This window comes from Dendrobates tinctorius, unplaced genomic scaffold, assembly GCF_039654945.1.
Source record: "Dendrobates tinctorius isolate UK_male_01 unplaced genomic scaffold, ASM3965494v1 ptg000155l, whole genome shotgun sequence".
In the NCBI taxonomy this organism is placed as follows: Eukaryota; Metazoa; Chordata; class Amphibia; order Anura; family Dendrobatidae; genus Dendrobates; species Dendrobates tinctorius.
This window is the reverse complement of record NW_027361822.1, coordinates 8,584,868-8,599,574: the sequence shown is the minus strand read 5'-3', so window position 1 is coordinate 8,599,574 and position 14,707 is coordinate 8,584,868. Positions and strand designations below refer to the sequence as shown.

General features: G+C 44.7%; 1 long non-coding RNA gene across 1 annotated transcript; it reads left to right on the top strand.

The window, feature by feature from the left end:
* The first annotated feature begins 5,637 nt into the window (after positions 1-5,637).
* LOC141051194 (uncharacterized) lies at positions 5,638-7,531 on the top strand. Its single transcript, XR_012220588.1, has 2 exons — positions 5,638-5,825; positions 7,286-7,531. It is a non-coding gene; the product is annotated as an uncharacterized lncRNA (long non-coding RNA).
* The last annotated feature ends 7,176 nt before the right edge of the window (positions 7,532-14,707 follow it).

Sequence of the window (14,707 nt, the reverse complement as noted above, 5' to 3'; positions counted from 1 at the left end):
CCCCTTACACAGAGTTCTTACAGGATAGGGTAATCCTAAGGCCAGATCCAGCATACCTTCCCAAGGTAGCAACACAATTCCACAGGACACAGGAGATAGTTCTGCCTTATTTCCTCCCTAATCCAACCAACCCTAAAGAGCAGAAACTCCAGGCGTTAGATATTAGGAGATGCTTACTGACATATTTAGCAGCCACGGATCCTTGGAAGAAGGAGAATGCATTATTCCTATCCTTCCAAGGTCCCAGGAAAGGATACAGAGTATCAAAACGCACATTAGCAAGGTGGATTAGGGAGGCTATCTCTCTTGCCTACACAGCAGGTGGCGGCCCAGCTCCACAGAATCTGAGGGCACATTCCACTCGGGCCATGGCATCATCCTGGGCGGAAAGAGCTGGAGTATCTATTGATCAAATATGTAAGGCGGCCACCTGGTCATCTCCTTCCACCTTTTTTAACCACTATCGGTTAGACATGGGTGCCTCCTCAGACCTCACCTTCGGGCTAAGGGTGCTGCAGGCTGTAGTCCCTCCCTAAGTTAGTTTACATCTCTGTAATTCTCTCGTGGTGCTGTCATGGGAGTCCGAATAAAGTATTAAGTTACGTACCGGTAACGGTATTTTTCGGAAGCCCATGACAGCACCCTTAGTTCCCTCCCTTGTTCACATATAGGGGTGCACCCCTTTAGAAGATTGTTCATAAAATCACCTTATGTGGGAGATGGTATAAAATAATTCTGGTAAATAGGGTAGATAGGTTGTATATATCATATGTTGTGTACTAACCATGGTAGCCTCTCAAGCTCTGTAATCCAACTGATGCGTGGGAGAGGTGCCGCCCTTTTTGTATCTGTAGGTTTCCTGTTCCTATAGGGCGGATCCCCTCTCTCGTGGTGCTGTCATGGGCTTCCGAAAAATACCGTTACCGGTACGTAACTTAATACTTTCGGACACTTACTTGCAGTGATAAGGTGCCGGGTTGCCGAGTTCAGCTTTCAGGCAATGAAGCAGCGTGTGACGTGGGAGTGCGCTCTCAGAGCTACGCTGGTTGATAAGATCCAGCTAACAGGCGAGGACAGAGAGCAGGGAGCTCTGTGAAGGCAGAGGCTGACGGCGGGCTCCGGCCGTAGCACCGCCGCCGACATACTGCAGGGAACAGACAGTTGGGAGCGTGACGTCACGGGACCAGCTGCTAGGCTGGATGGGGAGTGTGAGGGGTAAGTCTGAACGACGCGTTTCAAGGGACACGGTCCCTCTTCATCAAGGTTACAGGCACTGACCCTAGCCCGTCCTAATAACCCCCTGCCTTCCAGTTTAACTCCTCCCACTCTGCTACAATTTAGATTTAAACATCGCCTGTATCAGAGTGATTACATAGACTTAAATCCACTATATTGGAGGCATATTTGAGAGACCAGATGGAACAAACATAGGATTGGCCATGGAGTACAATGGAAGCTGAAATAGCTACATTAATAGAATATACATATAAAACTAAACCTATACTTTATTTAATTATTAATAGAGATGACAAAAGTGAAACATAAAAATTAAGAAGCAATTTATTAAACACAGCCTGCTTTCATCAGATTTGGAGCAGGCAAAATCACTGCTTAAAACATTGGAAAAACATCTACACATAGAAATGAGGGATATGTGAGAGCCTCTTTAGAGCAATATGCCAAAGCAGGATTGGTGCCAAGGGGCTTCACAGTATATAAAACACTAGCTAGTGATTTTGGAGATACCTCCATCCAAAAAGAATGGGACACTCTTTTTTCCTCCTTTTCTAATCAAGCATTACAATTTATCATTGAGAAAAGATCATTAAATATTAAAAAATCTACCCAAACTATTACCAACCTTTTTGAGCAACTCAAAACATTCAACCAGGTAGAAGGGATTCAGGATCTCACCTCTAGTATAATATCTAGATTAAAGGACAAGGAAAATAATATCATGAATAAAAAAATGAAAAAATTTATTCGTGACAAAGTACCTCTTGATTCAGGTATCATCTCTGTTTCTCCTATTACTTACAAAGAAAGGTCACAATCTAGTCCCTTATCACAACAACTTTTAACCCTAGATGAATACCAATTAACGCCATCGGCAACCTTAATTGACAATTCTATGGCTTTCTCAATATATGCGGATACAAATTCGACCCAATACACCCCAGTCTCGATACAGAAAACGAATCCAATATCAATCACCAACAGTGCCCCCCCACGAGGTACTGGTCTTGCTAAACATACCTCTGGGGAATCTAGTTTCAACATGGCAGCAGGAACTAAATACCCTTTACCGGATGAATCACCAGTCCATTTTAATGGTATCTCTACATCAAACAGGTACTCTCATTTATCTCAAAATTTGGAACATACACCAGACATAGAAGAACCCGGCCCCAGTTCTCGGGTGCCAATTCCAACTTAACTTAACCCTGGTAAAATAAGGGGCAAAACAAATGGAGGTATATTCAGGGCAAATATGGGGCCTAACCAGCTACACCGCCCATTTACATCTAACAGCACTGGTACTGTGAAAGGTCAATCTAGACATAAAACCAGTAATTCACTGAGGAGAACTAGAGGTTCTGTCTTTCAATCCACTGTCAATAGGAATTTTTTTTTCGCTAAATACCGGAAAACCAAAAGAGGTAAGAAGGGTGGGCAACTCGACAAAAAGAAAATGACACAAACAGATCCATCACAACAACAAAAAATCTTTAACCTCAGCTCCTATTCACTAACCACCAATGAACAATTATTACTTCAAAAAGGATTTAAATTTGTACCCACAAGAACTACTAGTTCATTTAATTTATCAGTGTCAAGAAATTTCTACGTAACCTAGCTCTTAAAAAATATTTTTAAAAATAACTCAGTTACCCCATGTGCCTAGCGTACCAGCCCAAAACAATACACCATTTATCCATACAACTCTGGCCAATCCCTCTTCATTCAATCCAGTGAGTGAGTATTCTAATGCGTTCCACTCATTTGAGTCTTTGGTCACCTCAGATTTGAGAAAATTATACAGGGGAAAACCTAAATTCCTAAAAGGTAACCTTAATAACCAGGAAAAGAAATCACTGGTTGACCTTCAGGAAAATAACAATATAATCATAAGACCAGCTGATAAGGGGGGGGATACTGTGGTTCTTGACCGCATGCAGTACCACTTGGAATCGGTTAGAATACTTGAGGATACCACAACTTATCGCAAACTATCAGGTGATCCTACCACTACTTTTGTTAAACAACTGAGCAATTTGGCTCTACTTGGTAAAACCTCCGGTATTCTCAATAAAAAGGAATATCTGTTCATTACAAACAAAACACCGACACTGGCAGTTTTTTACCATATTCCAAAAATCCATAAAAACCTATTCAATACCCCCGGCAGACCAATCATATCTGGGATTAATTGCTTAACAGCAAATCTATCCAAATATGTAGACACACATTTACAAAAATCTATGTGTCTCTTACCAGCAGATCTGAAGGATACTGCTCATATTCTTCAAATTTTGCAAGCGGTACATTGGGAACCAAACCATTTTTTGGGTACACTTGACATTAAATCACTGTACACGGTGATTAATCATCAAAAAGGGTGTGAAGCAGCAACCCATTTTCTTGGGAGACTGGGAGTCTATAAGGACACTCAGATTGATTTTATTGGAAAGAGTATTGAATTCATCCTTACCCATAATTATTTTGTATATGAAAAACAATTCTATTTGCAGATATGTGGCACTGCAATGGGTACACGGTTTGCGCCCAGTTATGCCAACACCTATGTTGGTATGTGGGAGCAATCAACCATCTATACCAAGGAAGGTCATTTGAGAAAGGGATTGGGGTTATGGTGTAGATTTATAGACGACATTTTCTTTGTTTGGGAGGGTTCAAAACCAGCATTGGAGAACTTCCTCAAAAGCTTAAATCAAAACCAGTAAGGTCTAGAATTCACACCAGCCATAAGTCAAACCAATGTTAATTTTCTGGATCTCACAATCTTTGTTGAGGATCAGAAATTGATAACCAAATGTCACAGAAAAGATGTGGATTCTAATAGTTATATCCACCTCAACAGTTGCCACCTACCAATCTGGCTAACTAACATCCCTAAAGGACAATTCATTCGAATAAGATGAAATTGTACAAAAAATAATGACTATGACAATGAATCCAAACATCTTATGCACCAACTAGTAGCTAAAGGCTATGATTTTCAATCGCTGGAGAAAACCCGACTATTAAAAATATTTCCCGAAATAATCTTATTCATAAACCTATTCTAAACAAGGATCAACATAGCCTGCAGGAACAAATCCATCAACTGCCTATTACTCAGTTCCATTCAGGACACACAAAATTCAATAAAATTATCAGAAAATATTGACCGGTATTAATGAAAGATAAAATCATTGGTAACCTCTTACCATCACACCCCAAATTGGTATATAAAAAAGCCCCAAACCTTGGCCTTCTGTAAGCGCCAACTACTAAACCTATTTTTTCCTCAAATCCAGTACCTAAAAGCCACTTTTTGACCCCAAAAATGGGTTTTTCTCCATGCGGTAAATGTGTTTGTTGCTTGCGGACATGTATTAAAAAAGAACTGCAAAGTATGTTCTCCAATTCAGATAATACGAAAGAGTTCAGGATCAAATCTGCAATTTCTTGCTATTCAATCGGGGTCATTTATTTATTAAAGTGTCCCTGCAACAAGCTGTATGTAGGTCGGACCAAAAGAAGGTTATCAGTTCAAATCAAGGAGCATTTGGATAACATTAACAAGGGGTTCAAAGGTCATCCCCTGTCTCGCCACTTCTTGGATGCTCATAATCGCTCTTGTCATGGTATATCCTTTTGTGGTATTGAATTAGTGCACCCCAATCCAAGAGGGGGCAATTTTTTAAAACAAATGTCCAGAATTAAATCCAGGTGGATTTTTCTCCTGGACAGTATGGCCCCCAGAGGCCTAAATTATGAAATGGAATTTTATGCCTTTTAATTCTGAATCTAAATTCAAATATTAACTTAAAAATTCATCTCGTTTCTGTAAAACCAATTTAGGGGTCTCCCCTTTCTAGAAAGAATTCTTTTTATTTGTATTTCTCTTTTTTGCTATTTTAAATATTGTAATCCAGCATATAGGTCTCATGTTGGTAGGCACATAAGGTTTTTGAATTTTGTTTTTTTTATTTTTATTTTTATTTTTAATTTTTATGTTTCACTTTTGTCATCTCTATTAATAATTAAATAAAGTATAGGTTTAGTTTTATATGTATATTCTATTAATGTAGCTATTTCAGCTTCCATTGTACTCCATGGCCAATCCTATGTTCCATCTGGTCTCTCATATATGCCTCCAATATAGTGGATTTAAGTCTATGTAATCACTCTGATACAGGCGATGTTTAAATCTAAATTGTAGGAGAGTGGGAGGAGTTAAACTGGAAGGCAGGGGGTTATTAGGACGGGCTAGGGTCAGTGCCTGTAACCTTGATGAAGAGGGACCGTGTCCCTTGAAACGCGTCGTTCAGACTGACCCCTCACACTCCCCGTCCAGCCTAGCAGCTGGTCCCGTGACGTCACGCTCCCAACTGTCTGTTCCCTGCAGTGTGTTGGCGGAGGTGCTACGGCCGGAGCCCACCGTCAGCCTCTGTCTTCACAGAGCTCCCTGCTCTCTGTCCTCGCCTGTTAGCTGGATCTTATCAACCAGCGTAGCTCTGAGAGCGCACTCCCACATGTCACATGCTGCTTCATTGCCTGATAGCTGAACTTGGCAACCCGGCACCTAATCACTGCAAGTAAGTGTCCGAAATTGCCGTCCCCCATTGATGTGGGTTAAACTGCTTCCTCATTAGCATCTGTCAGCTAGTGTGTGCCATTGTAATCTCTGCCATGAGTGTGATTTTTGGCCTTTATTCATTTGGAGTTTCTAGGGGCTAATGAGCTTAACTCACACAATGTTTGTGTAATTTTAGCATCAGCACTGTTTATCAGTAAGTGTTGTGTGCAAACTCCGCTAAAGGCTATATTTCAATTTTAACCTTGGTAGTTGCATTTTTTGGCCTTTATTCAATTGTTACTTCTTTAGCATAAGTGCAGTGAAGTGTGTTTTATTTTTACATTTGTTTTGTTTTTTTTTACTTTATTATTTTGTCCCAGAGGTGGACATTACTACATAGTGTCAGATCGCTGATCTGACACTTTGCAGTGCACTGTGTCAGATCAGCGATTTGACAGGCACTGCAGGAGGCTTTCTCCGCCACAGCCATATTGGATCCGGGGGCCTGCAGGGAGGAGACCCACGGAGCAACGCGAGCACATCGCGTTGCTCCAAGGGTCTTAGGGAAGCACGCAGGGAGCCCCCTCCCTGCGTGATTCTTCCCTATGCCCCCGGTACACTGCGATCATGTTTGATCGCAGTGTGCCAGGGGTTAATTTGCCGGGAAAGGTCCGTGACCACTTGTGGCACACAGTGCCGGGTGTCAGCTGTGATAATCAGCTGACACTCGGCCGCGATCAGCTGCGCTCCCCTGGAAGCGCAGATGATCACTATGACGTACTGTCCATGTGCCCTAGCACTTAATTCCCAGGTGAGCGGCGATGACACCCTAATTAGCGTCACCATTCCACAACTCTGTGTTCTGAAATGGTCTCTGCTCACAATCAAAGAGGATGCATTGCAGGCGGAGATGGAGGAGATGGAGCCAGGAACCATACAGGGTGATTACACACAGCCCAGCCTCATCTCACCCCAACATGGATTGGGTGACAATGAGGATGAGGATGAGGAGGAAGAGCAGAAGCTACTTTCATGCGCTATATACGGTACCACAAGCCCGTCTGTCATACCGTCTGTTCAGTGTAGATGGCCTGAGGACATGGAGGAGGAGGAGGAGAGCATGGCCACTCATCCTCTTGAAGATAGAAGGAAATGTGAATATTTACACCGCTGCTCTAGAAATCACAATCCCAGTATATGGATAAAAAAAATTGGTATTTCATTCACTATTCTCTCAACATGTTTCGAAGTTCACATAACTTCTTCCTCAGGAGATGCATAAGTGTACAATATCCTTACTTACCATTTATATAGATGCAGACATTCAAATCTGGCGCCAAGAGATAATCACATGTCAGAACAGTGACAAAGCTCATAGGGTTGGCGCATAATACAACAGATGACAATGTATGTTAGAAAGATACAGAATGAAAACAAATAAACATTTTAATATCTGAACATCCTTATTTTCTTTTATAGGTATATCAAGATCAAAGAAAGTTTCAAAAAATGAAAGCGAAAAACTGTAGAAAACAGAAAAAAAAGTTTTCATATCTACAACGCAGATCCAAACTCACTCAAAAACATGTGAGCCAGGAATTCACCACTCCATCAAGCGGACAAGCCACATTCAAGGAGACCTGTTGAAAGAACAAGTGTTATGGATGTTAACAACAGCAAGAATTATTTATTATTAAAAAGATAAAAATAAATTGATTTAATTTATATATACCGTATATACTCATGTATAAGCCGACCCGTGTATAAGCCGACCCCCCTAATTTTGTTACAAAAAACTTGGAAAACTTATTGACTCACGTATAAACCTAGGGTGCACAGTGAGTGGCCCCAGATAATGCTGCACAATGAGTGGCCCCAGATAATGCTGCAAAGGGAGTGGCCCCAGATAAGACTGCACAGTGAGTGGCCCCAGATAATGCTGCACAATGAGTGGCCCCAGATAATGCTGCAAAGGGAGTGGCCCCAGATAAGACTGCACAGTGAGTGGCCCCAGATAAGGCTGCACAGTGAGTGGCTCCAGATAATGCTGCACAGTGAGTGGCTCCAGATAATGCTGCACAGTGAGTGGCTCCAGATAATGCTGCACAGTGAGTGGCCCCAGATAATGCTGCACAGTGTGTGGCCCCAGATAATGAGGACAGTAAGTGTCCCCAGATAATGCTGCACAGTGAGTGGCCCCAGATAATGCTGCACAGTGAGTGGCCCCAGATAATGCTGCACAGTGTGTGGCTCCAGATAATGCTGCACAGTGAGTGGCCCCAGATAATGCTGCACAGTGAGTGGCCCCAGATAATGCTGCACAGTGAGTGGCCCCAGATAATGCTGCACAGTGAGTGGCCCCAGATAATGAGTACACTGAGTGGCCCCAGATAATGCTACACAGTGTGTGGCCCCAGATAATGCTGCACAGTGAGTGGCCCCAGATAATGCTGCACAGTGAGTGCCTTCAGATAATGAGGACAGTGAGTGGCCCCAGATAATGCTGCACAGTGAGTGACCCCAGATAATGCTGCACAGTGAGTGGCCCCAGATAATGCTCCACAGTGTGTGGCCCCAGATAATGCTGCACAGTGTGTGGCCCCAGATAATGCTGCACAGTGAGTGGCTCCAGATAATGCTGCACAGTGTGTGGCCCCAGATAATGCTGCACAGTGAGTGGCCCCAGATAATGCTGCACAGTGAGTGGCCCCAGATAATGCTGCACAGTGAGTGGCCCCAGATAATGAGGACACTGAGTGGCCCTAGATAATGCTGCACAGTGTATGGCCCCAGATAATGCTGCACAGTGAGTGGCCCCACATAATGCTGCACAGTGTGTGGCCCCAGATAATGAGAACAGGGAATGTCCCCATCATGTTGCTGCCGCTGCCTCTGTTGCAAAAAAAACACTGTATACTCACCTCTTGCTGCCCGCTGCTCATCAGCGTTGCCGGCTCTGGAACAGAGACAAGTGAATATGGCTCCCCCTGTTCATAATCCCCCCCCTCCCTCCTGGCACTAGTCTCTGCAGCCTCCCTGCTTGTTCCATGTTCTCGGCACTGCTGCTCTTCCTGCTTCAGCGGTCACATGGTACCGCTCATTATAGTCATAAATATGTGCATATTCTTGAGTTTAATGAGTGGTACCACATGACCGCTGAAGCAGGAAGAGAGCAGGGGACCGAGAGCATGGAACAAGCAGGGGGGCTGCAGAGAGGAGCCAGGAGGGGGTGAGTATGATTTCTGACACCACCGCGCCCCCTCCACCCCAACCCCCCGGTATATGACTCGCGTATAAGCCAAGAGGGGGGACTTTTAGCCCCAAAAAATGGGCTGAAAATCTCGGCTTATACACGAGCATATACGGTATATGTGTGTGTATGTATGTATGTATGTATGTATGTATGTATATATATATATATATCTCTTTATAGTCAAGATGAAAGCAGCACACCAAAAGAGTTCCAGTCAAAGTGCTATTTATTAGCCCATCTGGCTAGTTGCCCATACAGTGACGTTTCGGTGCTGGGAGTTGTGGACCTTTCTCAAGCTTGGCGTGCTGCTTTCATCTTGAGGACTATTTTTGAGGTTTGGTATATGCCTGGAAGGCTTGCACCCGCATTGTCTATTTATTTTTTGTGCTGCTTTTCCTCTTTTTTCATATAGATAGATAGATAGATAGATTTTAATGGTGAATAAAAGAAATTTAATAAAAAATGAGTCGCCGTTGTTGTAAATTATAATAGGTTACATCATATTAGGACATCCACATATATAAATATTCACTAAAATTGCCATATAGTAACATAGTTAATAAAGTTGAAGAAGGACTTTAAATCCATCTAGTTCAACCCATATCCTATCCTAACTTGCCCTAACATGTTGATCCAGAGGAAGGCAAAAAAAAGCCCATGTGGCAAACAGTAAGCTTCACATTGGGGAAAAAAATTCCTTCCCGACTCCACATACAGCAATCAGACTAGCTCCCTGGATCAACGCAATATTAAGGAAACTAGTGTATATACCCTGTAATATTATACTTTTCAAGAAAGGCATCCAGTCCCTTCTTAAATTTTAGTAGGGATTCACTCATTACAACATCATATGGCAGAGAGTTCCATAGTCTCACTGCTCTTACAGTAAAGTATATTAATGCTTTCAATGAGGCAATGACTATAAATTCATTAGTTAGTTTACTTAACCCACTAAAAAAAGAACCAATTGATTACATTGAATCAATACCAAAAAAAACTATAAAAAATTACTTATTTAATTAAAATTAATTCTAAAAAAGAGAACAAAAAATCCCCACAATTGATATTCACTAACGAGGGGATATTCACTTGACCACGGATTCACCATATCCTTATTTCTAAAATCACATCAAGGGATTAATTCCGCAGTTCAAAGCATCAACCGGTGTAGATGGCTGATGACCAGGAACCAGCAAAACAATAAACAAAAGGCTGAAGGAAACCAGGATATAGTGAATCCATGGTCAAGTGAATATCCTCTCGTTAGTGAATAACAATTGTGGGTATTTTTGTTCTCCTTTGTAGAATAAATTTGAAATAATTTTTTATGGTTTGCTGGGTTTTTTTTGTATTGATTCAATGTAATCATTTGGTTCTTTTTTAAGTGGATTAAGTAAACTAATGAATTTATAGTGATTGCCCCAATGAAAGCATTAATATATGGTGATCTTGGTGAATATTTATATGCTAGCTATGAACCCATTCTACTCCCGGATGGTGAGCATTTATATTGGTATATGGTCTCCCATCCTGGTATGTGCTGCCCCCTCCTATCCTGGTATGTATGGTACCCCTCATCCCTATAATGGTATGCATGGCCCCCTCATCCCTATTCTGGTATGTATGGTCCCCCCCCATTCCTGGTATGCATGGCACCCCATTCCTTATCCTGGTATATATGGCCCCCTCATCTGTATAATGGTCTGCATGGCTGCATGGCCGCCTCATCCCTATTCTGGTATGTATGGTCCCCCCATTCCTGGTATGCATGGCACCTCATTCCTCATCCTGGTATGCATGGTCCCTTCACCCTCAATCCTGGTATGCATTTTACCCCCTCATCAATATCCTGGTATTCATGGTTCTCTCACCCCCCAATCCTGGTATGCATGGTCCCATGGTCCCCTCACCCCCCAATCCTGGAATGCCTGGTCCCCCCTCATCCCTATCATAGGACGTATGGTACTCCCTCACCCCCCAATCCTGGTATGCATGGTACCCCTCATCCCCCAATCCTGGAATGCATGGTCCCCTCACCCCCCCAATCCTGGTATGAATGGTCCTCTCACCCCCCAATCCTGGTATGCATGGTCCTCCCACCCCCCAATCCTGGTATGCATGGTCCCCTCACCCCCCAACCCTGGAATGAATGGCCCCTCATCCCTATTCTGGTTTGTATGGTCCCCTCACCCACATCCAATCCTGGTATGCATGGCACCCCATTCCTCATCCTGGTATGCATCGTCCCCTCACCCCTCAATCCTAGCATACATAATACCCCCTCATCCATATCCTGGTATGCATGGTCCCCTCACCCCCCAATAGTGGTATGCATGGTCCCCTCACCCCCCAATCCTGGTATGCATGGTCCTCTCACCCCCCAATCCTGGAATGCATGGTACCCCTCACCCCCTCAATCCTGGTATGCATGGTCCCCTCTCCCCCAATCTTGGTATGCATGGTACCCCTCACCCCCAATCCAGGAATGCATGGTCCCCTCCCCCCAATCCTGGTATGAATGGTCCTCTCACCCCCCAATCCTGGTATGCATGGTCCTCCCACCCCCCAATCCTGGTATGCATGGTCCCCTCACCCCCTAATCCTGGAGTACATGATCCCCTCACCCCCCAATCCTGGAATGCATGGTCCCCACATCCCTATACTGGTATGTATGGTCCCCTCACCCCCATCCAATCCTGGTATGCATGGCACCCCATTACCCATCCTGGTATGCATCGTCCCCTCACACCCCAATCCTGGTATGCCTAATACCCCCTCATCCATATCCTGATATGCATGGTCCCCTCACCCCCCAATCCTGGTATGCATTGTCCCCTCACCCCCAAATCCTGGTATGCATGGTCCCCTCACCCCCCAATCCTGGTATGCATGGTCCCCTCATCCTCCAATCCTGGTATGCATGGTCCCCCCTCATACCTATCATGTTATGCATGGTCCCCTCACCCCCCAATCCTGGTATGCATGGTCCCCTCACCCCCCAATCCTGGAATGCATGGTACCTCTCACCCCCCCAATCCTGGTATGCATGATCCCCTCATCCCCAATCCTGGAATGCATGGTCCCCTCACCCCCCAATCCTGGAATGCATGGTCCCTTTATCCCTATACTGGTATGTATGGTCCCCTCACCCCCATCCAATCCAGGTATGCATGGCACCCCATTCCTAAACCTGGTATGCATCGTCCCCTCACACCCCAATCCTGGTATGCATAATACCCCCTCATCCATATCCTGGTATGCATGGTCCCCTCAGCCCCCAATCCTGGTATGCATGGTCCCCTCACCCCCCAATCCTGGTATGCATGGTCCCCTCACCCCCCAATCCTGGTATGCATGGTCCCCCCTCATACCTATCATGGTATGCATGGTTCCCTCACCCCCCAATCCTGGTATGAATGATCACCTCACAAAAGGTATGCATGGTCCTCTCACCCCCCAATCCTGGAATGCATGGTACCCCTCACCCCCCCAATCCTGGTATGCATAGTCCCCTCATCCCCAATCCTGAAATGCATGGTACCCCTCACCCCCCCAATCCTGGAAAGCATGGTCCCCTCACCCCCCAATCCTGGAATGCATGGTCCCCTCAACCTCCACTCCTGGAATACATGGTCCCCTCACCCCCCCAATAGGATGTGTGGTACTCCCTCACCCACCAATCCTGGTATGCATGGTCTCCCTCATCTCCAATTTTGGTATGCATGGTACCCCTCACCCCCCAATGCTGGAATTCATGGTCCTCTCACCCCCCAATCCTGGTATGCATGGTCCTCTCACCCCCCAGTCATGGTATGCATGGTTCTCTCACCCCCCCAATCCTGGTATGCATGGTCCCCTCATCCCCAATCCTGGTATGCATGGTACCCCTCACCCCCTATCCTGGTATACATAGCACCCCTTACCTCCCCATCCTGGTATGCATGGTCCCCTCACCCCCCAATTCTGGTGTGCATGGTACCCCTCACCCCTCCAATCCTGGTATTGCCGCGGGGTCTCGCCGTGAGGTCAGGAGAGGGCGGGATTGTGCCACCGAAATCAGAGCCTGATTATGGCACCACAACCCGCCCTCTCTTGACATCACGGCGAGACACCACGGCAATACCAGATTGGTAAGTTGTTGTGCCGTGATGTCAGGAGAGGGCGGGATTGTGCCGGCGAAATCGGCGCCTGCGCAGTCATCGCTTTCCAGTGCCATTTTCTTGAAGACACACTGCAGTGTGTATTCCACAAAATGGCGCCGGAAAGCGCGGACTGGGCATGCGCCGATTTCGGCGCCACAACCTGCCCTCTCCTGACATGCCAGCAAGACCCCGTGTAACACTGGATCGGTAAGGTGTTGTGCCAGAGATCGCAGTGTGCGTTCAGTGCTTACGCATACCGTGATCTCCTGGGCCACTCCTCATCCCCGGATGCGTTACTCTGTCCAGACTGCGCAGGCGCATCACGCTTGCGCAGTCTATAAAGGCTTCAAACAGAGTGACACTCCCAGCGTTATATTATAGATGTGGAAGTCCTAATATGACGTAACCTGTCTTTTAGAATTTACCACACCGTCGACTCATATTTTTTATTGATTTCTTTTATTCACCATTAAAGTCTTTTCTTTTACGTGTGTGTGTGTGTGTGTGTGTGTGTGTGTGTATATATATATATATATATATATATATATATATAAAATCAATTTAATTTTATCTTTTAAATAATTATTGCTGTTGGTAATGTCTATAAAACTTGTTCTTTCAACAGGTCTTGAATTTGACATGTAAAAGGAGAACACCGTATGCACTACTTGGAGAGGTGCACAAGTAGGGTCCCACACCTTGTGTAAAGTGAGAAAAACTTGACACTCAACTTCTGAATAGATGCAGTTGTATTTAATGCAGCCAAATTAAACAACAGAAACGTTTCGGCCTCATGTGGCCTTCATCAGTTAGGATATAAATGCGGCCGCTGGTAAGTAGCAATATATGTGGGCGCAATGCTGTACAGCGTCCTTACAGACGTCTAAGGATTGTGCGGATAGACGGCTGACGAACGGTGGACACCATGTCACTGCAGGCAGCACGCGCACAATCCTTGGCTGCATTAAATACAACTGCATCTATTCAGAAGTTGAGTGCCAAGTTTTGCTTACTTGAATTTGACATGTGGCTTGTCCGCTTGATGGAATGATGAGTTCTTGGCTCACATGTTTTTGAGTGAGTTCGGATCTGCAGTGTATGTATGAAAACATTTTTTTTCTGTTTTCTACAGTTTCTTTTCTCTTTTCATTTATTGAAAGTAAGCATGTTCAAATATTAAAATGTTGATTTTTTTTCATTCTGTATCTTTCTAACATACATTGTCTTCTGTTGTATTATGCACCAACCCTATGAGCTTTGACATTGTTCTGACATGTGATTCTGGCATCTGTTCGGTGGCTCAGTGGTTAGCACTGCAGCCTTGCAGCGTTGGGGTCCTGGGTTCGAATCCCACCAAGGACAACATCTGCAAGGAGTTTGTATGTTCTCCCCGTGTTTGCGTGGGTTTCCTCCGGTTTCCTCCCACATTCCAAAGACATACTGATAGGGAGTTTAGATTGTGAGCCCCATCGGGGACAGTGATGAAAATGTGTGCAGACTGTAAAG